Source organism: Rattus norvegicus, chromosome 5 (assembly GCF_036323735.1).
Source record: "Rattus norvegicus strain BN/NHsdMcwi chromosome 5, GRCr8, whole genome shotgun sequence".
Classification (NCBI taxonomy): Eukaryota; Metazoa; Chordata; class Mammalia; order Rodentia; family Muridae; genus Rattus; species Rattus norvegicus.
Genome location: NC_086023.1, coordinates 19,758,663 through 19,785,868, shown reverse-complemented (window position 1 = coordinate 19,785,868; position 27,206 = coordinate 19,758,663). Strand labels below are relative to the sequence as shown.

The 27,206-nt window shown below is 42.2% G+C and overlaps 2 long non-coding RNA genes across 2 annotated transcripts in view; one reads left to right on the top strand and one right to left on the bottom strand.

Annotated features, from left to right (window-relative positions):
- Positions 1-25,530, top strand: part of LOC102552817 (uncharacterized) — a 53,446-nt gene extending 27,916 nt beyond the window's left edge. Inside the window, exon 2 of the long non-coding RNA XR_353842.5 lies at positions 15,998-25,530. This is a non-coding gene — a long non-coding RNA (uncharacterized LOC102552817). The remainder of the gene's footprint in view (positions 1-15,997) is intronic.
- LOC120102814 (uncharacterized) lies at positions 4,321-16,103 on the bottom strand. The gene is made up of 2 exons (XR_005504577.1): positions 15,973-16,103; positions 4,321-5,427 (listed from the first exon to the last, which is right to left on the bottom strand). It is a non-coding gene; the product is annotated as an uncharacterized LOC120102814 (long non-coding RNA).
- Positions 25,531-27,206: the final 1,676 nt, after the last annotated feature.

Sequence of the window (27,206 nt, the reverse complement as noted above, 5' to 3'; positions counted from 1 at the left end):
TTGGAGGGACTTTTATTTTACATTTTTCTCAATGATTTTTGATGACTGCCTCTCTCCCCCTAGCTAGCCTTAGCCACTCTTGTTATGGATGAGATGTTACTGATGAGAGAGACATTTTAGTGAATGTGAAATCTACTTCATCGTGGTTTCGATTTGCATTTACCTGGCCAGTTACATGCATGAGGATCTTTTCATGTGTTTTGACCATTCCTATACCTTCTTTGGAGAATATTTCTTGGTGTGTGTGTGTGTGTGTGTGTGTGTGTGTGTGTGTGTGCATGCGTGCATAAGTGATCACAGAAATCAGAAGTCCACATCCAGGTTCCTCTATCACTGTCCACTTTAGTTTTTGAGGCAGGGTCTTTCATTTGAACCTTGAGCTCACACACTCAGCCAGTCTGGGAGGGCAATGGGCTCCAGGCATCCTCCTGTCTCTGCATCCCTAGTGCTAGGATTACAGATATGTGCACTGCCCATGGATTTTTGTGTCAAGAATTAGGCTATTCTTCATTTGGCTGAGAAAGGATTTCTCCTGGCATTGTTAAGTTAAAACAAACAAACAAAAACAAATTACAAATACATGTGTTTCTCTTGTCTTCAGTTCTTGTTTCTGTATCTATTTAATAAATTCTGGAAGTTTGGTTGGAATATGTATATATATACATATATAGTTCATATATACATATATATATATGGGGAGAGAGAGAGAGACAGAGAGAGAGAGAGAGAGAGAGAGAGAGAGAGAGAGAGAGAGAGAGAGAGAGATGCTGATTGACTGACCTGGCCAAGTCCCAGATGCAGGGCTTTGAGTTAGCCCAACATCTATCCCAGATATGATCTGTTGGAGCATCTATGATCTACTGGAGTGTGTGGAAGTGCCAGTCCTGAAGATCCAAACCTGCAGGATCTCCATGACACAGGGCAACAACAGAATATCAGAGAGGATCCAGTATAGATAGTGTAGCAGAAACCAGAGGTCTTGAAACATACCAATGCCTCATCGCAATAAACATTTGCAAGAAAAGATGAGTGATGTGACCCACCGGAACATTCTACAGCTTCCATGACAAGATGTTTTTTATTCTATCTTGTTTTATCTTCTTTGTGGGGAGAGGTTGAAAGGATGAAGGGCACATAGGAAGAAACAGGGAGATCAGTGGGACTAGGGTGCATGATGTGAAGTTCATAAAGAATCAATCAAAAGTTAAAAAGAAAGAAAAAAGGAAGGAAGGAGGGAAGGAAGATTCTCTTATAAGATAGACTGTAGGCAAGCCTGTAAGACATTTTCTTAATTAGTGATCGATGGGGGAGGGCCCAGTCCATTGCCAGTGGTTTCATCCCTAAGTTGCAGGTCCTGTGATCTACAAGAAAGCAGGTTGAACAAGCCATGAGGAGCAAGCCAGTATGAGCAGCGCTCCTCCATAGCCTCTGCATGAGCTCCTGCTTTCAGGTTCCTGTTGTGTTAGAGTTCCTGCCCTCATTGTTTTTTGATGATGAAGTGTTATATGGAACAATAAATAAAATAAACCTTTTTCTCCCCAAGTTTCCTTTGGTTATGGTATTTTATCACAGCAATAGTAACACTAATCAAGACACACAGAAATTGCCTTTTAAATTAAATTGAAACAATTGCTTATCTTGTATTTCTGAGACTTCAGTTGCTCTTTAACGTACAAGGATGGATGGACACAGGTTCCTGATTGGGACATTGAAAGGTGTGATACCAGTGTCAGAGAGATTATAGTCTTTTGGGTGTCCTCAGCAAGTACATTGACAGCTAGTATGTAATGTATGAGGTATAAAGGGGTCAAGAGAAGCCAGGGTGCACTTATAAGATGTGGCTCTTGAAAAATGAATCAAAGTTATTCAAGCAAAGCAACAGAAAAGCATTCCAGAAAAGGAGGTACTTGGTACAACACTCTCGCCCAGAGATTAGAGAGAGCCAAGTCTTCACAGGTCAGGGAGAGGCCTAATCACTGAAGTTCCTAAACTGCTGTGGCAATAAACTCTCCAGTTTAAAAGGTTAACAAAAACCAACCCTTAAATTGATTTGATTAAAGAACAAAGAGCTTGGATTTTAAAAACCAGGAGAGCTGGTTGGAAGAAACCTGGAATCAAGTGGTCCGTGTCCTGTCTGCCCATCTCAGGCAAGCTGGTTGTAGGCAGGTGGCTACCAGTTTCTCTGGGCTCATAGTCCACCGGCTGGCAAACCAGTAGACAGAGCTGTGTTCCTGGCCAGTTTTGCACATGACTGATATTTCACTGGGTGATTAGACCACAAAGCTGAGACAATCTCTGTGCAAGAAGAATTAGATTTCCTCCTCTCCCAGCCGCTAGCCAAACCAGAAAGATGCAGAATGGCACACCTCAAGTCAAAGGAGGCAGGCTGCCCCCCTGCGTGACTAGCACAGTAATCAAGTGATTTCTGGGGTAATCAGGAGATGATGCCTTGTGGAGACATCGATACTGGGCAGTAAGTGGCACCAAGAGAAAGGTCACTGATCTGGAAGTTCTTAGGCTAATCCAGGAAACATTATGATTGCTGACATTAAACAGGATCAAGACAAATGAAAAACAATGAACAAACCTGAGTGATGGGAATGGCAGAGTTTGGAAACTACGTGTGGGGAAGGGTACTCCAGTGAGAGGAGAGCTCAGTCCCACATCAGATTTAAGGTAACCAAAACGGATAGAGACCCGTTTTCCAAGGTCTAGAGAACAAAAACAACTCTGAAAGAGTTATAATTTACATATTAAGGGTACCTTCTATGAACTGCCTGGAACTGTATGTGTTTCAGATTCCAGATTTTGAAATACTGGCATATATACAGTAAGATGTATTTGATATGAGCACTAATTCTAAACACAATATTTGTATATATATATATATGCACCATGCATATATATAGTTATATGTATAACTATATATATGTATATGTATATATAATATACATATCCATATGTAATTTTGTATAGTAATTACAACCTATTACAGGGTTCTGTAGAATATTCCAGTTGTGGCCTCTTGTTAGTGCCAGTGAGTTTTGGATTGTGGAATATATGGACGTGGATCCTCGGTCTAAGGATGCTCAGGTTGTACCTGTGTGGTATCTGCTAAGTGCCTCGCTGTAACTCCTAGTTTGAAGCTCACAAGAGCAGAGTGTGCATCCCTGTTACCAGGCACACATTTGTTTCAGAAGGTTTCCTGCTAAGTGAAGAGATGCGATGGAGAAAACCTATTCCCAATTCTTAAGAGCTTATAAGGTCTAAGAGACTAAGGGTGTATATACTCACCACAGACAGCAGTGGAGCAGAGGTATGGATGACCTCTCTGCCTGGACTACCCTAGAGTTATTTCAGAAAGGGGGGCCTTACTCAGGGCCAGACTCAGAACCACTTTGTAGAATGAAATAGAGTCAAAATGTTTTAAGATGGTGAGAGCAACCGAACTAGCTGAATCATAATGGTATCTGGAAATCTATGCTCTTAAGAAACTTCCTTAACCCAAACGATTGAGTAGAATGGGTATGTGTTGTAGGAACTGGGGACTATAATCAGCCAGCAACTGTTCCATCTCTACCAGGGGACAGGAGAGAGCATCTAGAGACAGCTCACAGCCTGACATTTTGTATTTCGGGAATGTCACATGCTTACTGCCAATTCATTGTAAGAGCTAGATGAAACTCTAGTGGACTTTTTCAGAGTACCGCAGAGGGGAGTTGCTCCTAATGCTTCCCTACGAAGAGAACCCTGGTGTCTCCCTGAAAATTCGCATGTAGAGTCAAGAAAAGAACAAATGGGAGAAGCTGGTTCTGGGTTGGCAAACAGTCTGGGCCATTCTTCACCAGGACTCTGCATGAACCTGCGAGGGAATTGGAAAAGGCCAAGGCAGACTAGTGCACTTCAAGCTGTAGCAGAAGTTCTCCTCAGACAGCCAAGGGGAAACTAGCCTTGTTTCCTTCCACACAAAGGTAGAAAAAAGCCTGGGATAACAGGAGGTGACATGTTTGTGTTAGGAGGATGGGAAAGATGGGAAATACCTTTCCGTATTTCCATAAGCAATTATAACCTCATCAAGGAAATATGAAGAATCCATTACCATGACACAAATACCTACTAATCTGTGGTTTTGGACATCATCCAACTGAATCCAGTAGTTAATGTATGTTTTTTTTCAAACTATACAGGAACATTTTGCTAATTCCTCTTGAGTTTAAATTGGTGATTTCCTTAAACATCCCATCTCTAAATAACATTTAAGATAACACATGTTGTACTGGCATTCTCATTAATAGTGGGATTACACATTCCAAGCCCTCCTAATGAGTATTAAGTTTTGTCGTTATTTATTTGAATAGTGAACCAACTACATAGAGAATATGCATTGCATGCCTACAAATAAGGAAATAGGGAAACACAAAACTTTCTTTCTTTGGTCAGTCTATGCCTATTCTCTATGGAGATCCAGAGCAAATCACTTTGTTCCATGTATAGCCTTGTTGATTAGCATGCTTCTCCAAAAGTCCCACACCCATGGTTTGTAAGGAATGACCAACATTCGCAAACAACCCATTTAATTACCCTGAATGCTGCATTTGGAGGTGAAGAGAACAGGAAGGGCTCTGGAGAATTTTAAGAGTTCTTGAACTTGGTGGGGTTTTTTTCTCCTCTCCAATTGATTCTGAGGTTGAACTCTCAGGTTCAGTCAATGGTGGCTGGAATGGTAATGGAATTATTATAGGAGTAACTCCTTCCTCTGTTTTTAGGCAACAGAGCTGTCTTGTACTTGAGACGTTCTGGAATTACATGAGCTGACTCCTGACAGTCCTAAAAAATAATAATTATTATTATTTAATTAATATTATATATTTAAAAATTAAATAATAATGGTAATATAATAATAATTATAAAGTTGAAAAAGAACTTAATTTGTTCTGTGGAGTCACCTGCATGCTTCAGAACTTCTGGAACTGCTTCTTATGACCTTGAGCACATTAAAGCATACTGTCTTGTCCAGGGGCCTACACTCTCCCAGGGTGAGAAGGTAGCCAATCTGAACATCCCTGAAACAGGATCAGGTGCACAGATATGTTTTGTGCCACTGCTGAAAGTGATTGTATTTTTGGACATAGAAGAAATGATCCCACCAGAGGACAATGGTCCTGCATCTCCATCTTTGGTCACAATACCAGACAGAATCTGACCTTGGATGGAGACATTACCAGTGAGAGGGGCATTTCTTGCCCATGTTGGAGCCCTCAGTGGCCTTCCTGGGTATTATGAAGCTTACACCATTCTTGTAGTACATAAGGAGCTTCTCCTTTGTCAGTTTCTCCTGGTAGAACCCATTCATTTCTTCTTTCAAAAGATTATGAACTGCTTTGTGGAAGCATACTTGGTCTGGATGTCCACCATCTTCCCAGCAGCCTGAGGAAAAAATTATTATTATTTTTTAATACCAAGGATTTGGTTTCTCTATGGTTTCAGTCATACAGAAACTATAATTCGATGGTGTCTGAGTGACCTGTGACCTGGCTAAAATCTGAAAAGTAAGTAGCCTCTTAGAAAGAGCTCGTGAGAAGACTCTATCTTTCTTTAAGGGCTGGTAACTTCATCTGCCATATCAATGTCCAGCAAGTTATATAAGGATCTTTCTGAAACAATTAACACATATATGCTTGCCATATGCCAAGCATTGGGGCAAATGCTTAAGCTCACTTAATCATCATAGTATTCCTATTGCAGAAACCAGAAAAACACTGCCCTAAGCCACACCGTTGTCTAAGTCTCCACTGGAAGAAGAAGCCAGACAGCAGCAGAATGAGGGCTGAGCTTTGCTCCTCACTGTGGCATGGGATTGTGTCTCTGTGAGAATGTCTCATCCTTGCCCCGATGTCTTCTCCTTTCATTAATTATAAGTACATATTACAGAGATGGTATTAGTGAGTAGCTCCTTCTGCCATGACAGCCAATATCACTTTTCTTAAAGCATGTGCAGTTTAGCCTGAGTATAGAGAAGGGATGGGGCAGACGGGACGGTCAGCTTGAGTCAGGAAACAGAAGTAACTCTGTGCTCCTCTCTGGATGAGCTGAAGACATCTCTTTTGCCCTGAGGTGTCCTGGGCTACCTACCGGAGCCAGTCCAGGTATCTTCTCTACATTCAGGCTGGAGGACTCGATAATTTCATGGTCCAAGGTTTGAGAGATTGAGACGGAGTGTTAAAGGGAGAAGGTGGCAGGGAATGGTGCTAACCAAGCACTGCACTTGGCAGACGTGATTCCGCCTCTATTTTCTGGCCATAAATCCATCTCTCTGCTGATGAGAGTTGGGCAGTGACAAAATCTTTTTTTTTTATTAACTTGAGTATTTCTTATATACATTTCAAGTGTTATTCCCTTTCCCGGTTTCCAGGCAAACATCCCCCTAATCCCTCCCCTTCTTTATGGGTGTTCCCCTCCCCATCCTCCCCCCTTGCCGCCCTCCCCCCAACAATCTAGTTCACTGGGGGTTCAGTCTTAGCAGGACCCAGGGCTTCCCCTTCCACTGGTGCTCTTACTAGGATATTCATTGCTACCTATGAGGTCAGAGTCCAGGGTCAGTCCATGTATAGTCTTTAGGTAGTGGCTTAGTCCCTGGAAGGTCTGGTTGCTTGGCATTGTTGTACATATGGGGTCTCGAGCCCCTTCAAGCTCTTCCAGTTCTTTCTCTGATTCCTTCAACGGGGGTCTTATTCTCTATCCAGTGGTTTGCTGCTGGCATACGCCTCTGTGTTTGCTGTATTCTGGCTGTGTCTCTAGGGAGAGATCTACATCCGGCTCCTGTCAGCCTGCACTTCTTTGCTTCATCCATCTTGTCTAATTGGATGACTGTATATGCATGGGCCACATGTGGGGCAGGCTCTGAATGGGTGTTCCTTCTGTGTCTGTTTTAATCTTTGCCTCTCTATTCCCTGCCAAGGGTATTCTTGTACCCCTTTTAAAGAAGGAGTGAAGCATTCACATTTTGATCATCCGTCTTGAATTTCATTTGTTCTAGGCGTCTAGGGTAATTCAAGCATTTGGGCTAATAGCCACTTATCAATGAGTGCATACCATGTATGTCTTTCTGTGATTGGGTTAGCTCACTCAGGATGATATTTTCCAGTTCCGACCATTTGCCTACGAATTTCATAAAGTCATTGTTTTTGATAGCTGAGTAATATTCCATTGTGTAGATGTACCACATTTTCTGTATCCATTCCTCTGTTGAAGGGCATCTGGGTTCTTTCCAGCTTCTGGCTATTATAAATAAGGCTGCGATGAACATAGTGGAGCACGTGACTTTTTTATATGTTGGGGCATCTTTTGGGTATATACCCAAGAGAGGTATAGCTGGATCCTCAGGCAGTTCAATGTCCAATTTTCTGAGGAACCTCCAGACTGATTTCCAGAATGGTTGTACCAGTCTGCAATCCCACCAACAATGGAGGAGTGTTCCTCTTTCTCCGCATCCTCGCCAGCATCTGCTGTCCCCTGAGTTTTTGATCTTAGCCATTCTCACTGGTGTGAGGTGAAATCTCAGGGTTGTTTTGATTTGCATTTCCCTTATGACTAAAGATGTTGAACATTTCTTTAGGTGTTTCTCAGCCATTCGGCATTCCTCAGCTGTGAATTCTTTGTTTAGCTCTGAACCCCATTTTTTTACAGGGTTATTTGTCTCCCTGCGGTCTAACTTCTTGAGTTCTTTGTATATTTTGGATATAAGGCCTCTATCTGTTGTAGGATTGGTAAAGATCTTTTCCCAATTTGGTTGACAGAAACTTCTTGTTTCCAAATGCTCAAAGGACAGTTTGATATTTAAGAACAGCTAGAAAGCTAGAGAGAAAGCACCAATTCAGACTTGAGCGTAATTAGATGAACAACAGGATTTTCAACGTACTTGACAACAGTATGTTGAATTGGGGGTTATTACAGTTTATGTCTTTGCAAAATACACAGATTTTCTGTGTTCTTTTGACTTGAAAATGATGAGATATGGGTTATGGAGAGGTGCAGTAACAATGCATGCCTCACTTTTAAGTGTTATCAAAACCAGCCTTTTCAATCTTTTAAATCTGTTTTACTCAATATAAGCTTCCACTTTTGGAAAAAGCTACCACAAAAATACAGTTTTTCTAAGTTGTGTTCTGCTAAACATCTTTCAGTATAATTCTATTCACATCTAGTGTGTGTGTGCACAGGCATGCACATTTACATCGACACTCTCATGCCTTTGTGTGGAGGTTCAGAGGACACCCCAGCAGTCAGGTTCCAAGAACAAGCCACCACATCCAGCTGACTTCCATCTTTTGTGTTTTCTTTGAAAAGGAGTTCTTTTTGACCTTCGATGTGAGTGAGAATATGTTGATTATTAAAATCCATAGAAATATCCCAGGTGAAGAAAACCAAGTCTTACTACAGTGAGGTCGATAGATATCTCATCAACATTTGCAACCAAACCTATCATTATTAGAGTGGCTTCATCACAACTGGGTTATCAGCTGAACATCTTTCTAAGGTAGTGTCTATAACGTGAAAGACATCTTTCTCTTCTATTGTGGGGCCCAGGTCTTTTGACCTCCAAGCTCTTTCTAGGGAAGGCATAAATAAACATGGACACACACATTTTAGAGACAATGTCAGGGAGCCTGCTTGAGATTGAATTCTGACAAGAATTGGAAGCTGCATGCTGCCCGGGTCCCATCTTGTTCCTGGATCTCCTCTTCCTCAGAACACCTAATTGGTAGCAAAGCCTCCATTCTTTGGTCCATTTTCTGTACATTTCCCCTACACCTTCGGTGCTTTCTTCCCAGTTCGCTCGTCTGATTTTCCCCTTCCCCAGTGACTCTTCATCCAGAGTCTCTTTTCCCCACCTCTAAATCTTGGTTCACACTGTTACTATATGAAAGGAGGAGAATGGCAGGAGTCTAAGGAACAGCCTTCTGCTGTCTGTAAGAGGAAAACTTCATTTCAGCTGCATCACTAGCGTCTTTGATGGTCTCTGTACTTTGTGAGAGGGCTATCATCCTTAGTGTCTGAAATGGAGAGAGACGATGGTCTACAGCTGACTCAGAGAGAAAGTCAAGGAGCCCCTCACCCAAGTAATCAAATTGCATGCCTATCAGAGGGTGTGGCCAGGGATAGTCATTGAGCAGATAGTCCAATACTCAGAGTCCAGAGGGGAATTTGACAGGCAAATAAATGCCCATAGTACAGGGAGATATGATAAAGACTGATGTGAGCTGATTCTGGAGTTTGGGGGCAAGGAAGGCAAGCAAATAGCTTTGTGCAGAGAGGGTGGAGGCTCAGAAAGGAGCTGACCTTTAACAAGAGATTTGGAACAAACAAGGTGCGGTAAAGATACACAGGGTGCATCCTCTGACAGTAGGGGAGCAACATTCCGAAACCACCTGATGAGGGCAGAGTCAAAGGCATGTCTGAGAAACAGTGAAAATAGGGATAGTAGGAGATACAGCTTGATGGTCGGGATCCAGACAACCAAAGAATCCGAAGCAAATTCAGCTGGTTAGCAGTGTGAGTGTTATCCCGCAGGTCACAAGGGAGACTGAAAGAGTTATAAATGCTCAAAGGACAATGACAATCGTGTGGACTTGAACGGAAACTCTGGTAAGCAATTAGGAGGAAAATTGGAGGTGAGCTGATTAGCAGTCCAGGAAAAGGATGGAGTGAGCGTACACAGGAGAAGGAAAAGCTAGGAACAAACACAAACCATTTGGGGAAGCTGTGCTTGGTTTCAGAGGTCCACTGCATGGTGGGGGGAGAGACAGTGCAAAAAGAGGCACCAAAGATACCTTCACGAACTTGTTTTCAAAAGCTATTGTCTTGAGTTTCCAATAAACACATAACAATATCACTGACCAAAACATGCGTGTAAGTCAGTGAATTTAGGAAGGGGAGAGTTCATGTGTTCAGTCAGGCACTTTCCCTTCGGGATACTTTCTGGGCATCAATCTGCATTGGGAAATGGTGGCACAAAGCCCATGAAACAAAGCCACGCTTGGAAATCATTGGATATTGGTCACAGCTACAGCCAAAGACTTGAAGGCCCAGGGGACATGTGTAAGGTAAAGAGAAGAAAGCTTAGGTTGGAGCCTTGACAGGGCAAGGGGCAAGCAGAAGATTGGAAAGACATGAAAGTCAGAAGAGATACGGAGGGTTTACTGTCCTCACATCAAAAGGAGAAAGGTTTTCAGGAAGGGAGTGGACAACAATGTCAGAGGCTTAAGGGTGACTGAGTAAGATAAGGAATGTAAATTTGAGGAGGACTTTGAGATCTGGAATCTATAGTTAATCGTAACACTACCTTTAGGTAGGAGGCATCTGAGTTACGGAAAGGATGAGGTCACTGTGATGCCCCAGGGAGTAAAGGTCTTCAGAGCCCTCTACACCTTAAAAATGACTACCAAATATCTTGCTTGTGTGTCACAACTATTCATATTAATTACATTAGACACAGAATATGTTTTAAAATAGCTACTTACTTGTTCATTTAAAGTAATAAATCTGGGTCTGAAGAGGTGGCTCAAGAAGTAAGAACACTTGCTGCTTTTGAAAAGTTTGTTTCCCAACTCTTTTTTTTTTAAAAAAGGTTTATTTATTTATTTATTCTATATGTCTTCAGACACCAGAGAGGGCATCAGATCCCATTTCAGATGGCTGTGAGCCACCATGTGGTGGTTGGGACTTGAACTCAGGACCTCAACCACTCTTAACCACTGAGCCATCTCTCCAGCCTGTTTCCCAACTCTTACCTCCCAGTTGCTTATAGCTCAAATTTCAGGGGATCTTAGATTTCTGGGCTCCATAGCCCCTCGAGTTCAAGCACACACTCCATATACGTATTTACATACATATAACTAAAAAGTAATAACACCTTTAAAACAGCAACTATGCATGTAATAAAGTTCTTGATAATCTATGCATAAGGACCTCAGTACAGATCTCCAGAGTCCAGAGATAACACTGTGTGACTTCACATGTTTATAAGCCCAGTGCTGTGGGGCAAAGGCTAAGATAAGAGCATTGCCGAGGCTTGCTGGCCACCAGCCTCTGTCCAGGCTCAGCAAGAAACCTTGTTTCAAATGAATAGAACAAGCTTCAGGTTGCATGAGCACACAGATCACACTCATACATACCTACACACATACAGATGACGAAAACATTTTAATAAACACAAATAGCATTTTTATAAGTAAAAAGCAACTAGTTCTCAATGAGTACAGTCCAGCTGGGTAAGTGATGCCATGTGCCTTTCATCTCAGCACTGGGGAGACAGAGGCAGGCAGATCTCTGTGAGTTCGAGGACAGCCTGCTCTAAAGAAGCAAGGTCCAAGACAACTAGAACTCCACAGATAGACCCTGTCTCAGAAAAAAACAAACAAACAAAAACACTCCACAGTCCAATTAATAACTCCTAAACTGCCCACCTAGGTAAGGCAACTGTGTGCTTTTTTTCCTGCAGTGAGAACTCAGAAATCCACTTTAATGTCACAGTCTGTCTTTTCAAGAAAACAAACAAAGATGAGAACACTTGAACATCCTCCCCCACAGCACACATTAGCATTATAGTTTGTATAACTTAGAAACTGGCTGCCAAGTAACAGAAGTTAGGGGACTTGTGTAAGCCCATTGTTTTCAATCTCCTTAGCAAAGTATCAGCTCTGCCTTCTGACTGTAACGTTAGGACTAAGACGGAAACTAACTATTTTCATGCTCTCCTGCTCATCAACTCTCTGGTCTTAGAGCCATTGGGCAGGACAGAATCTCATGAAGGTCAGGCTGCTTTCAAACTCACTACGTATCTCTGGATAACCTTGAATTTCTACTTCAACCTCCCAAGAGTGTGAGGTTTATAAGCTGAGCCCGAATGGCCAATTTGGAAATCTGGGAGACTGAGCCAGGGCCTGGTAAATATAGGCAGATGGTCTACTAACATAGCTATATCTTCAGCCCAACATTGGACATATTCTTGAACTTTCTAGGCAGAGTTAAAAGGATACTTAAGTGTACCATTTAAAGTTCTATCTCTGCAAAAGCTGAGATCCAGACATGATAGCAAGGTTTATCTAGCTACTGGGGCATTGGTTGGACTGGAATTTATATAAAGCAATGAATGCTTCTACAGATGTTTAAGATATTGCAGCATTTCTTCTTGATTTTATGATGGGGTGTCTTATTGTTGTTCACATGACCTTTCTTCCTAAAATTAGGAAAAAAAGGTGGTGTGAGGCTCATCACTTACACAGAGAGATCACATCAGTGCTTCTCATCCAGTCACCCCAGTAGGAAAGTTAGGATCCTCTTCAGGTCTTTGCATGGACGACAAAGACCAGAGTGATCTGTTTTGGTGTTTTAAAATAATACACTGGCATACGTCTACTAGGATGGCTAAAATCAGACTGACAGTGCCAAGTGTTGGCAAGGATATGGATAAACAAATCTTGATACATTTGGGATGGAAATAAAAAAATGGTATAGCCACTTTGGAAAACAATTTCTTACTTTTTATTTTTATTTTATATGTATGTTTTTTCTTGCATCTGTGGATGTGAATCACTTACATACAGTGCCTGAGGAGGCCTAAAGAGATGGTCGATTGCCTGAAATGGGAATTACAGACAGTTGTGAGCTTACATGTAGGTGCTAGGAGATAAACCCAGGTCTCTGTAAAAGCAGAGAGTGTTCATGTCTACTGAGCCATCTCTCCAGCCCTAGAGACACAGTCTTTAAAAGTTAAACATAGGGGTTGGGGATTTAGCTCAGTGGTAGAGTGCTTGCCTAGCAAGCGCAAGGCCCTGGGTTCGGTCCCCAGCTCCGGGAAAAAAAAAGTTAAACATAAATATTATGCACAAACCAGAAATTCAGTCTAGGAGTAATTAAAATACATCTATACAGACTTGCACACAAACACTGATAGCAGCTTTACTCAGCTCAAACTAGAATAGATCCAAAAGTTTGTTATTTAAAGTAAATGAATGGAGTGTGTGTTTCTTGAGTGTAAAAAGAAGAGGTCAATACTTAAAATAACAGATGACTCTAAAAGCATCATGCTAAGTGAAGGGTGCTAGATGCAAAATATAGGGTACTGTATGATAACATTGATATAAGCTTAACATATACACATATACACACAAAGTGTGGGATACCTCCCTATGAGCTGTTGTCTAGTGGTGGGGGCAGACAGAGACCCCTCAAACATAGCAAGCTATTGTCAATACTCTTGGTAGTCGACCAAAATAATTTCATTGGACCTTATCGCTGAGGACACCACATACTTGGGCTAAAGATCACTGAGACATTTGAAGTGGAGGTTTCCTCCCTGCTGGCTAACTCTCAGAATGTTAGAAGGTGCTAAGCAGAAGGAAATAAGTCATCAAAGCTCTCCCCAAGCTGTGTACATCATGAGCTATAATAATAACGTGCATGCCGAGGTATGCTTCCCATGCAGCAACAGCAGGACTATTACTCGGGTAACCAACAGCTCTCTTCATGGCTTTGAAGTGTCTTCTGCAGGCGGGAACTCATGCCCTGTTTTGTAAACCTCGTGAAGAGCAGGTGTCTGAGGAAGTCATACACCCTAGGTGAGAACTGCCACCTTGTTAAATGAACATGACATCAAATGTCCTGCTATGTGCTTATCTTTATACCCATAAATTATTGTCAGAGAAGCTTCTTTTTCTAGTGAACAGTAGGAAGAATGGCTCACAATTGATCAAAATGAGAAGAAGAATTCACTGTGGAGTGATGGACCCTAAATGGGATGGCTGTTCTACACATTTTTCTCCTAAAGCTTAGAGAACATTGGGGGAGAACACACAAAAAGAATGTAAAAGCCAGACCTCAGGGAGGTTTACTCTGAAACAATGTCTTCTGGTCATGATATGGCCATCATTGTCCCCATGAATTCCCTGAAGTTGTGGTTACCTACACAAGGTCCAAAAAACAGAGCCCATCACTGTTTCATCATGTACAGGGGAGGGCATGAAGAGGTTCCATTTCTCACTGAGAGTCTATGGGCAGGCAGTTAATAAGTACTGGAGAAAGTATTTTCCTTCGTGTTGCCACTAATAAATTGCCTGTGATCCAATGAACAACTCTCAAATCATTCTCATACCAGCAACCATAACCAAACGTACCGAGTCACTAATGTTTCTCATGGGTGTAAATAAATCACATTGTGCTCACCCAGGCTTCTTCAATGAATGTTGGGGCACTTGGGCTTTGAGTAGGAATGTTCCAGAAGCTGCAGATGGATTAGAAGATTGTCTCATCTTAACACTATTAAGTCTCCCAACTTAACATTGTCTTTTAATTTATTTGGAGATTTTTTTTCTTTCAACAGTGATTTATAGCGTTTTGTTAAACCCGAGTTTGTTATTCTAAATGGAATAATCTTTTTAATTTTATGTGTAAGCCTATGTTTATTTTTAACAGTAGCAAGATCAACATATGGTCATCATCCCTAGCTTAAGATGAGCAAATCTGAACTCATTCTGAGGCTCTTATGTTTGGCTGGAGAATAAAGCTAAAGACCTCAGGTGGTAGACAAGTCTAGAACACTTTGGGACGTACTAGATTTCATAAAGGCGTTTTCATAGAAATATATAATGCACTTCGACCATGCACTATATATTTATTATATTATAGATCTAATATTAATAATTATATAAAAGGAGAATTAATATTAATAATAATACAATTAGAGGGACTGCTGAAGTGTCCCTCTATCGTCTTCCCCTTCCCTCCTAGACACATTTAAAGTTCCCAAACACAATATCAGTAGGAGCAGGAATAGCAACACAACAGCATGATTGTAGCTTCTTCTAAGTGCTTATGGAAAAGCTATGGAAGCCAGCAAGGTCATGAGGCCATGGGCACCATTACAACTAACACACTGCCCACGGGAATAGCCCAGTCGTTGCAGCCAAAGGCTACCTCTCTGCATGAATTCATTTGCTCATCTCCAAAATGAAACCAATGACCACCTGTAAAGAGAATGCATATTGGATGGCAGCCCATGGTGCCCACACTCCAGCAGCAGACAATATACTGCCATACAAAAGAAACTGTAAAAACTTCTGGACTGAAGGTAGGGTCAGTGGTTGAGAACATGCTTGGTATGCCAAAGGCCCTGATTCAATCTCAAGCACTGTCAGAACAAGAGAAGAGAAAATCTAGGAAATTCAGTTTATATTTAATTAAGTAACACTTGAAATTTTGCTCTTGTTTATGCTTTAGAAGTATATATGCAATAATATAATGGTATACTTACATATGTCATATTAAATTAATATTTACAACTTCATGGTTTGTGTTCAAACAATTCATTTTCTTTTATTATTATTCTGCTCTCTGTGTGTATGTGTGTGTGTTTATATGTGTGTATATGTGTTTGTGTATGTGTTTGTATGTGTATGTGTGTCTGTTTGTATGTGTGTGCGTGTCTATATGTGTGTCTGTTTGTATGTGTGTGCGTGTCTATATGTGTGTGTGTTTGTAGGTGTGTGTTTGTATGTATGTGTGTGTTTGTAAATGTATGTATATATGTATGTGTATGTATATGGGTATGTATGTGTGTGTGTATGCGTGTGTGTTTGTATGTGTGTGTGTGTTTGTATGTGTATGTGCATATACAAGCAATAAGGGGGCTGAGCATGTGCCATGGCACAAACGTGGAGGTCATAGGACAACTTCATAGAGCTGGTTTTCTCTTTCTATCTTTTCTTGTGTTCCTGGGATCAAAATCAGGTTTTTAGCAATCTCCCTATCTGCCAACTAGTTTAACTGATGAAGGCCGTTAGATGAACTCATTGCTTGGTACAGAGAAATGTTAGTTTCTCAGGGAATGTTAGTCACCATCAAAATGACGTTTATGTAGCTGAGGGTGAAGCTTGGTGCTAGAGCCCATGCTCTCCATGAGGTTTGCACACTTACAGTTTTCCTTTCTTCTTTCTGCTAGGCTACTGATCCTCCACAGAGTTCCACTCCAGTCCTACTCCTGGTTGTTAAAGCCCCACATACTGAAGCCCAGGATCTCTGAACTGTGGGAACTTCAGACATCGCTGAATTCCTCCAATGACTTCGGTCCAGGATTCAGGCGCCTAATCTGGGCCTGGCGCTTGCCAGGCCAGCTTCCCTGCCATTCTTTGCAAGAACTGTGTGTACAGCATCGGACTTACTTTCCCAGAAGTGCTTCTGGAACCAGAGTCCACACAAAGGGGCTGTTAAATGTGCTTTCCTCCTTTTGGCCCAGCTGGCTCCTGAGCTTCAGGTCACACAGAGCTCACAGTTCCTATCGACTTTTCCCAAAGGATCCCTGGGCTCCTGCAGGAGCCAGCCCGTCCCTGGGGCAGGAAGTTCTGTTTACTCTGTCTTGGAGCCAGGTGCTCATCCATAAAAGGGAAACGAGTCCTTTAGGAAAAGGGCTGGGTGCTTGGAAATTCTTTAAAAGTGAAAGCCCCAAGGCTGCTGTCTGTTGTTCTGTACTTCGGCTTGATACAGTTTTTCTGTACATAAAAGCACAGGCCGTGGGGATTGGCTGAAGGGTACATCTAAGAAACAACATCTAATAAACAAAAAGTGTGGAGAGAATGCCGCGGGAACTCTCAACACTGCGCAACTGGGCCAAATTACTGTTTGTTTGTTTGTTTGTTTGTTTGTTTTTTCTTTTCCGTTGAAACAGAGGTCATGAGTAGACATCAGGCATCTTTCCTCAATCTCTCTCTGTCTTTTTACATTTGCTGTTTTTTTCATTTATGTTAATAATGCATGGGAGGTCAGAGGACAACTTTCGGGAGTCTGTTCTCTTTTTATACCTCGAGTTTGGAGTTCCTGTTCATCGGTTTGATTAACAAGTGCCTTTACCCGCTGAGCTACCTCTCTAGTCCACACTGCTATTTCATCAGCCTTCTAGAGCACAGATCTGAAGAAAGAGCACTGTTATGTGAACAACTGTCTCAGTGGTACTCTGAGTAAGAAGGAGTAAACGTTGAAATATTATGACCTTTGGGTCAATGGATGGTTGCCTCCAAATTTCCACATGGTGTCTAGCAAGGAAGTTCTGTTCTATCTGTTGCAGACACATATGGACAGTGCCGTACACCACAAGCATGTACGACAGACAGGAAAAGGGTATCAATGGGGTAGGGAAGAGGGCTTTGGGAATCAGAACTCTCGGGGATTCAGTCGTAACAGGCTAATATTATTAAGTCATAAAGTAAATTTTTAGAACTTTCATTATTTATTAGTAATTGAACAGTAATTCGGAATTCTTACCAGGGTTTGGGTTAGGGACTTTGCAGATCCAAACTCATTTTACCTTCATGATAACCTTGTCAGTTTAGTGTTGTCAGAATATACAGATGACATCAGGCAGTTAAAGAACTTATTTAGCATCAAGGAAAACAGTGACACTGGAATAGGGACCTTGGGTAGTTAGCCACCAGTGCCCTAGACATTTTATTTCACTTCCACTTGTACTCTGTGCCCTTGTAAACACTTGAGATATATTCATATTTTAAATATAAACAGCATGAATAATGGGACAGCTTAATGCACTGGAACAACCATGGAGGAACTGGGAAAACAGCTTAGCTGAGAATGTGCTGACCACACAAGTGTAAGGACCTCAGTTCAATCTCAAGCATCCATGGGAAAAGCCAGATGTGGAGGCAAGGGCTGCAGTCCCACTGATGGAGAAGAAACGGCAGATCACTGGGGTTTGCCAGACAGCCTAGGCTAACTGGTGACAGCAAATCCCAGACAGAAGCCATGTCTTCACTGGCAAAGCAGTACCCATGGTTTCCCTCTGGCAGAAGCTTCTTCAGACTTCGTTGGTGAGGGAGAGATAAGGAGGAGGATGCAGCTGAAATGCAGTGATGCCGAGCCCACCATCAGACACTTGCCACTGCTCCTGGAAAACTTCGGAACCTCATCTTCTTCTTCACGTTTGCTTTTATTCTGGGCACACATGACCCTGTGCCCTCTCAGCTCTTTGACCTAGTGACCTTTTTCTCTGCTTAGCTTTGGCTTCCTGTTCTCACGGTGTAGACTGTAAAGTCTAAACCACATTATCTCTTGAATGGCTCCATCTCCACCCTCAGACTCAGACATCCTCTTCACTGACACATAGCCTGTCCCTGAAGCTTGCTCAGATATGTCACAATCACCCTTCCTCCCTCTAGGCCCTTCCCACTCCTGTTCCCATCCACTCTTCCCCTCTTATGGGTCCTTCCCCATGACTTGTCCTGATGTCCAGGTTGGATCCTGGGGACTATGGTGTGATCCTTGCACACATCCCAGGCTCCATGCTCTTGCTGTACCTGGCAAGCTTGAAGTCCAAATGATCCCAACATACTCTCCCTCTTGTCCTGTACCAGGCGGCTGAAGGCTGCTGAGGGACAGCCCAGCCAGCCAGAAATTACTGGAAACACTCCAAAACCGGCCTCCCAGGGTATAACATGCTGACGCAATCTCCTCATGCTTCTCTAGTCTACCTAGTCTCCAACCCTTTCACAAAGCTCTTCAAACATCCATGTAGTTCTGCCAAGGCTGGACCTCCCAGTGTAGGGAATGTCAAGGGGGAGGAGCGGAAAGGGAGGGTGGTTGGGGAAGGGGATGAGACAGGGGGCTTATGGCCGGAACTGGGAAAGGAAATAATATTTGAAATGTAAATAAAAATATCCAATAAAAAAGAAAGAGGTGCAGTGATGTTCCAGGTCCCATTCCACACCATAAGCTAAATGTATATTATCAACCAGCGCCATGAGAAGTTGGAGAATACTGAAGCATACGGCGGCCTTTGAATGATAACAATGTGGCCTAGTAGAGTCATCAGTTGTTAACAGCAGATGTGGTAGGTTAGGGAGGCTATGCATATAAAACCTAAAACTTCTCAATTTTTTTGAAGTGGATTAAGAATAATGCACCTATAGGGCTGGAGAGATGGCTCAGTGGTTAGGAGCACTGGCCACTCTTCCAGAGGTCCTGAGTTCAAATCCCAGCAACCACAAGGTGGCTCGCAACCATCTGTAATGGGATCCGATGCCTTCTTCTGTCATGCAGGTGTACATGGAGATAGAGCATCCATGTGCATTAAATAAATAAATACATAAATAAATTATTTAGAAATACAGTTTTAGAAAGACAGAAAAGTTAGTTGCAAAAGGGGAAAAAGATGAATTTCACAGTATCACAAAGAATGAAGTTGGCTATTTTCTGTTGCTACAAGAGAAGACAAGAGTGGGCAGTTTATAAGGCAAAGCAGTTTATTTCACTTGTGGTTCTTGCTGGAAGTCCATGGTGTTGCTTAAAGATGTCACTGGGTTTCTATAGCAGCATTCCTTGCGCTAATTCTTCTATTGACAAGAGTTAAAATAATGTGCAGTTTTATTTTTTCAGTTTGGCTTAGTGTATGGTTGTTTTTGCTTGTGTGTGTGTGTGTGTGTGTGTGTGTGTGTGTGTGTATGCACAGCATGCATGTTTAGGGATGGAGGATGTCGTAAGAGGTTGTTAGAGCCTCTGAAACTGGAGTTTCAGGTGCACGTAAGCCTCTCATGGGTACTGGGAATTGAACCTTAGCCACCAAGCCATCACTCCATGCCCCAGATAATGTGCACTTAACATCAAAATGGAGTTTTGTGTCATTTAAGCGAAATTAAGCTGCCCAAAGCCAAGGCTGTCCCCTGATTCTGTCTTGCTGTGTTCCTCTGTGTCCCCAGAGCTGACTGAGGCTCTGGCGTGAGTTAGGTGCTGACCTGATGCTTACATGGGTCAACATACACAACCCATGCAGTCCAGTGCAGTAACACTGTGAGATCCTGTTACTGCTGCCCTCACCCTTAAAGGTGGACCCTGACACACAGGAGTTAGACAGTTTTCCCAGGACCATGGTCAGCGGGTGTGAGAGGTAAGAGCCAACATCACAAGCTTTATTTCAGCCTTGTCCTATAAATGACATGAAGACTTTTCAGAGGGAACTTAGTCTGATCCTGTTTCTCTTCCTCCCTTTACTGCCCACATCAGCCATAGTGTTGGGCACTCTCCAGGGCACATGGTCCTTGACTGTTGCTGGTACTGACACCTTTCTCTAGGTTCCAGCCCCTGCTGGTCTCAGTCCCAGATGAGTAGTCTCTAGAACAGGATACCAAGGTTAACCCTCTGCACTTCCCTGATATTCATTGCCTCCTCACCTGCCTTTCCCACCAGCTCTCGACATCAGCTAGACCTGTTTTCTATCTCTTCAAGGCCTCAAGCCCTCATCACATCTAAGCGTTTACCATGTTCCCTGACCACCAACTTCAGGACTTGGTATAGTAATCATTCTCTAATGTCCACAAAACATTTACTATACTAAAATGCAACTCTGGTTTAAGTATCTATTTCTTCCACCTGAGTATCAGCCCCAGAAGACAGGATGATGTCCTGTCACTGCCTTGATCCTAGCACTTGGCAGAACTCCTAACATGTGCCAAACAGGTGCCCAGTAATCTTGGTTGGAATACCCAGTGAAAAATAGAAACCATATGATTGATCCAAATTACCCTTAAAGTGCACAAGGCCAAGCAATCTCTGAAAGCATGGGAAAACAAATGACTCCACCCCAAATACATAGGTAACAAATTTCCATGAAGTACATACATCCAATGATCTTCCAAAATATTTGAAAACTAACTCAGTGATCCCAAAGTACATGAAAACAAAAATCTTTCCAAAGTTTATAAACCTACACCCTTCAAAGAATATGGGACCCAGTGACTCCCCAAGACTATAGAACCCAATGACCCCAAAGTGAATGAAAACACCTCCCTAAAGTATATCAGTCCTAATCCCCTAAGTATGGAATTCAATGACCCTGAAAGTCCACAAGATCCAGTGATGTCCCAAAAGTATCTGTGACCCAAAGACACCCCAACAATTGCCCAAAGTATATGGGACCTGATTACCCTTCAAAGTGCCATTTGTCTCATCTTTAGGTGAATGAAGAACTCATCAATCATTGAGATGACAGCAATTTGAGCTCTGGACTTGCTGTAGTATTTGCAAGACCCCACTCTGCTCGAATCTCTGCTCCCCCAAACTAGAGCGGAGTTTGCCTGGTTACAGTCAATCACCAGGCAAGGAATGTGACTCTTAAAATACATGTATTCTGTGACACAAATAAGAAATAAGTGAAAGGTCTTTAATCCTGACAATTTCTGTATTAGTCTTCTTTTTTCCTGGGACTATAATAGAATGTCACAACCAAAGACAACTTAATGAAGAAAGAGTTTGCTTTGGTTTACAGTCCAGGGAGCTACAGAGCCCAGTACAGGAGGGAGACAGGCATGGCAGCAAAAGCAGGGAGCCGAGAACTCACATCTTCAGCAAAATCACAAAGCAGAGATGGAAACTGCAGGTAGAGTAGGCTATACAATCTCAAATCCCATCCTGACCCCTCCAAGGAAGCTTGAACCACCTCAACCTCCCCAAACAGCTCTACCAACTGGAAACCAAGCTTCCTAACACCCAAGCCTGATGAGGACATCTCATCAGACACCACAACCACCTGAAGATTTCTGCTTCCCTCTCACGAGGCAGTCAAGAGAAGAAAATACTTTTTAAAATGTAGAAACATGGAAGGAAGTATTCGTGGCTCTGAAGTAGTAAGAAAAGGTAGGTTTCACTCCACCTCAGAACCCTACATTTTTCTATTGCTGTGAGACACTGTGAAACATTCCTAGTAATGAGAACCGGACACTCAAATCTAAGAACAAATCATTTCATAAATGTAAGTAGATTAGAAACTTTCTATCTAAAGTCAGAAGATTCAGCACTTGTAAACTAGATTGGTAAGAGAAAATGCAGAAATGACTTGTCTCTGGGTGAGAGTGAGCTTGCGCAGGCCAGTGGGTCAGCTCCGTGGTGGTCCAGCGCAGAGCAGGGCCACTCTGCCTTGAACAAACATTGTCCAGGAGAAACTGGCTCAGGGGACAGAGGCTCTGTGTTTCCCAGCCAAGTTCAAGGCACACCAGAGTCCAGTCAGTTGTGCTTGTGGTCCGACAACTGAGGCTAAAGAAGAGCCTAAAGAGTCTTCTGTTTTTCATTTTAGAGTCATATGACTCGTACACATACTTTTTACATAATAAAACAAGTGTTTTTCCATCTGAAAAGGTTGCAATTTCTCAATAAAGACTCCTTGGCTAGGCTTTACCATAACACGTGGAGAAAGTCTACTTTTTAGCTTCACCTTCACGGCAGGAAAACACAGTTATATGTGGAAAGTGATTTCAATAAGTCACCCAGTGAGTCACTCACAGGGCCCAGTGGGACAAATTAGACTTCTGGAGATTCTACTGATAGGAAGAATTCTTACAAAACCCTCTTGACATCACAATAGGGCACAAGGTGAACGGTAGAAGGTACTGAGAGCAACACACAGCAAGAGAAAGGGCTGTCAGCAACCGGATCACATCATATGCTTGCATGAAAATTCCATTATAAAACTTATATTTCATATTATGTATACAAATGAATTCCCCATTTCAAGTGGGAGTTGCTTCCTTCCTCCATTTGTGAAAATTCTGTATCATTTCCTTTTTATTAAGATCTGAAAAAGTAAGAACTATGCCTAATCTCTAATATCTTTAAAAACTGAGTTGCTAGAAAAATATTTTTGATATATAAATATATAACTTATATATAAATATATACATAATAAAATATATTGTATATGCCCAGGAAACTGATACATATAATATGTATATATGTACATATAGATATATATCATGTATGCCTATCTATGTTATTTTATAAATGTCACAAAAAGGAGCTGGAGAGATGGCTCCTCATGTTAAGAAGCTTCAGAGAACCGAGATTTGATCCCAAGCACTAACATGGAGGCTCATAATGTTCTAAAACTCCATTCCCAGGAGATTTAATGGCCTCCTCTGGCCTCTGAGCTCACTGAATGCCCATAGTGCAGACACACATGGTGCAGACACACATGCAGGAAAAACACCCATAAACATAACATAAAAAGATGGAGCGGAAACGGCGGGAACAGCCAACCAAGGACTGGCCCAACTTGAGAGCCAACCCGTGGAAGAAAGTCAACCCTGACACTGTTAATGATACTCTGCTGTGCTTGTAGACAGAAACCTAAGATAACGGTCTCCTAAGAGGTGCCATTCAGCAGCTGGTGAAAACAGATGCAGACACCCACAGCCAAGCATTAGCGGGAGCTTGGGAAGTCTTGTGGAAGAGTGGGGGTTAGAACTGATCAAGTCAGAGGGGTCAAGGACACTAGAAGAAGACCTACAGAGTCAACTAACCTGGGCCCATGGGGCACACAGAGACTAAACCACCAATCCAACAGCACACAGTGGCTGGACCGAAGCCTCACACACATTTGTACAGATGTGCAGCTGGGTCTTCATGTGGGTCCCCTAACAATTGGAGCAGGTGCTGTCTCTGACTCTGTTGCCTGCCACTGGATCCCCTTTCCATGCCTGAACTGCCTGTCTGAGCTTCAGTGGGAGAGGAGGTGTTTAGTCCTGTTGGGATGTTCTAGGGTAGGGTGATACCCAAGGGGGAGCTTCCCCTTCTCTGAGGAAAAGAGAAGGAGGTAATAGGTGGGGATTTACAAGAGCAGTACTGGGGGGAGAGGAGGGAGGAAGGCTGTGATTGGGATATAATGTAAACAAAAACAGTAATTATGGGAAAAAATAAAATTATCTGGCAAACACAGATGAGAAAATGACTGCTAATTTTGGCTTAACATTTTAAATAATTTGTAATTTCTTATTACAAATTATTTGAAAGGCTTCAAGCAATTATATTCAAATCTCTAAGTTTTAATTTAATTTAGTTTTAGACAAGGTCTTAGTATAAATCCCTGGGTGACTTAGAACTCTCTACATAGACAAGGCTGGCTTCAAACTCTCAGACCCACCTATTTTGCCTCCTATGTGCTGGGATTAAAGGTGTGCATTAGCATGCCTAGTCTGAAATCTCTAACTTATTATAACCATAAGCATAGCCATAAATAGTCAATAGGTTTCCCTAATCACGTCAGTTTCATGCTGTTTTCTTCTGTCCTCAATTTAAGGCTAAATAGTGAGAGATGTAGGGTGTTGAAATGCACCCTTTGTTGTGTGCATGGCTCTTTGCATAACAAACTGTAAGATTCTTTTCTTGTTAGCTAGGAGGACGCCATTGGTGAGTAACTCAGGAAAAAAAAATTTGAAAATTTGTAATGGATGACTTCATTCTCTTTTAGATTCTACTTTGATGTTGTCTTGCAACCATGCTGAAAGATCGTGTCCTAAGTTTTCCAAAACCCAGACAGTGGCATCCAAATAAATGTATAATTTAATTGGGTGTATGTGTGTGTGTGTGTGTGTGTGTGTGTGTGTGTATGTGTGTGTGTGTATGTGTGTGTATGTGTGTGTGTATGTGTGTGTGTGTGTGTGTGTGTGTGTGTGTGTGTGTGCTAATGTGCACATGCCTGCACATGCTTGTGAGTACAACTCCTGTGGAGCCAGAGTTACCAGGTCTCCTGGAGCTGGAGCTCCATCCAGCCTTTCTGCTCTGGGATAGAACTGTGGTTACACACAAGAACAGCAAGCTCTCTTAACCACATTAGACCATCTCTCCTGATCTCACTTTGTGTTTTTAAAAGAGAAAAACTGCTGGGCATAATGGCATGTGCCTTTAATCTCAACACTTGTGAAGAGAGGTAGTTTGGAGCTCCAGACTAGTCAAAGCTACATAATGAGACCCTGTCTCAGAAAGAAGAAAAGGAAACAGGAAAGGAGATGTATGTTTATCTCATGCCATATTATACACGTCTAAATGTGTGTATGTGCAGATATGAGTACATATATGTGTGTATTAATGTTTGTCTTGTTTTCTTTGGCCTTTTAAAGCAGGCTCTCACTATGTAACCCTGGCTACCTGGAAACTAGCCTGTAGATCTGACTGAAGCAATTCCAACTTGAAGCAATTCTCTTGTGAAGTGAAAATTTCTGATTTTTGTTTTGTTTTGTTGTTTTGTTTTTAAACAACTCAGTTGTGTCACATGATGCTTCGCTGAATACAGACACTTGAGAGGGTGCGAGATGTTTGGAAAGAATGCAAATGGAATCCCACAGACAGTGAGAGGACGCGTTTGCATGGTTATGCCGTGCAATTCTTCCCTGCTCTTTGCTGGTCTTCGTTGGATTTCAGTTCGTAAAGAGAAATGTGCCAAAGAACTTCTCTTGCAATTCCAGCTGCTTCTGCTGACTCATTCCACCACTGCTGACTGGTGTTTGGTGTTTGCTATTGAACTGACTGCTGGTATCCTGACAACAAAGCGTGGAATTGTTTCAAGGAATTATTTCTAAACAGGTCCACAACGCCCTTTCTCTGTTAAGCTTCTTTTTCCCCTACCTCTGGGTTACCCCTACCGATGGGTTAGAAAGGAGGTTGAAGCATTTAAGCACCCTAAATAAAATAGGTTTTAAAAAAAAATCTAAGCGTACACTCCTGCCTTTTCTCCTGAGTGCTGAGATTACAAGTATTTCAATGTTAGATTTTTTTTCCTAATGGAACTGGGAGGTCTTTTGTATCTAGGTTAAGAAATATGACTTGGTTAAGGATAGAAATTTTAAAATAATTTCTCACAATCTTCAAATACAAAGACAAAGTGTATACACTAACTCATGATGATGGCAGAAGGTTTCTATTTAATCAAAAGTTGCCAAGATACTTGATTAAAAAAGAGATGCTTCCCATCAGGTCGATGTTGGGTCAAATCCCTCATATTCCAGTGTCCCAGACAAACAAACAAAATGATTTATCCAAGGGAGAAAAGGTTTCAAATGAAAAAGTTCAACTTGCAAAACAGTGTGGGTGCTTGGGGGCAGTAGTTTATTTATGTCCATTCAACAGGCATTTATAGAATGTGGCAGCAGTCGGTTCCACATGGGACTGCTAAGACAATAAGCAGAAGGACCCAGGGACACTGGCACCAACTCAGAGTCAATCCAATGTGTCCAGAATATGCAGTGCACACAGCATGAAGACTTCAGGGAAGGCTCCTTACTCAAGAGGCTGCCCGGGCTAAGTCACGAAACAGGGAGTTTAGACTAAGGCATTTACCTAGTAATCTAGAGATGTAGCAGGTATATTTTACAAAACAGTTAAAATGAATCTGCAGACAATTTATGTGTCCATATGTGTGTTCTGAGCCATAGAAAATGATTCAAGTTTGTGACTCTATCTGCTTCAGCTACCCTTTAATACAGCAAGCAAGCTGACTCTTGGCTTCTGTTAAACCTGATTTGACCCTGTGTTGAGAAGACTTTCAATAATATGTGGGCTTTTCTTTGACAGCCAGGGAAAGCTTAACATAAAAAGGTCAAAATGAACAGCTTCTCGTATCAGAAGGAATAGGGGTAGAAGCCTCAGACTTCCTCTTCTTCCTTGACTGAGAACATGGCTGTCCCCTGGTCTTGCTAAAGCAGTAGAAGTGGAACAAGATGCAGGCTCGTGGGACTTCCGTGAAACTGCGTTGTCAGGCTTCACATGCCACAGGGTAAGCAGTGGAAGTCGGAGGCCAACTAGACGGAGTGAGTTCTTGCCTTCTAACCTGTGGGACTCAGAGGCTGAATTCCGGTCATTAGGTTTTGTGGCAACTCTTTTACCTATGAGACATCGTGCCTTATCCCGTGGTGTCAAGTTCCTTGATTGGCGCTCTAGTTAGAAGCCGTTCAATTTGATAAAATGCACCAAGCTGTTCCTCGTAGATGTTGCAACTACATGAAATAAACAAAACAAAATCATCCACACCAGGAGTAGCAGCCATGGTTTCTTTAGCGTCTGAGGCTGTCACTACAGCTCTGCAGTTTTTCCTCCCAGAAGTCTAGGCAGCAGGATCCCACCCTCCTTACGGAATGAGTAACCTCCTCCTTACCCAGCTTCCTTTGCTCAAGTTAAGCCTCCCAGAGATGCACAGAAGACCTCACTGATGACCAGGAAGCCTTCTCAGCTCAATGTTTTTTTTTTAACTTCCCTGATAACAGAGATAGTTCTCCTGAAACAAATTGTTTCCTTTGGATAAGGAAATGTTAAAGGATACTGATTTAAGACAGTCTTACTGATTCATCATTCTGATTTACTTAGAGAGAAATTACTGATCCCATTTT